The following is a 247-nucleotide window of genomic DNA, read 5'->3' on the forward strand; positions in this document are numbered from 1 at the left end:
ATGACAATATTTGTATGCACACAATATAACTGGGTACTGATACGATTGTACTATGAAAAAATCGAAGAAAATACCGTGATTACAACGTTTTGAGAATAACAAGATACATTATAGACGTATTTTCTGACTTAGAGTATTTTCATAAGACGTCAGAGCGCCAAAGTTCTTAAACTTGTACCGCTACTGTGCGACTGCCTTACCGCTCCACTGTGGCAAGGAAAAACCACAAAACTATTATGTAGCCATC

The sequence above is a fragment of the Bombyx mori genome, chromosome 23, assembly GCF_030269925.1.
Source record: "Bombyx mori chromosome 23, ASM3026992v2".
NCBI classification, from domain to species: Eukaryota; Metazoa; Arthropoda; class Insecta; order Lepidoptera; family Bombycidae; genus Bombyx; species Bombyx mori.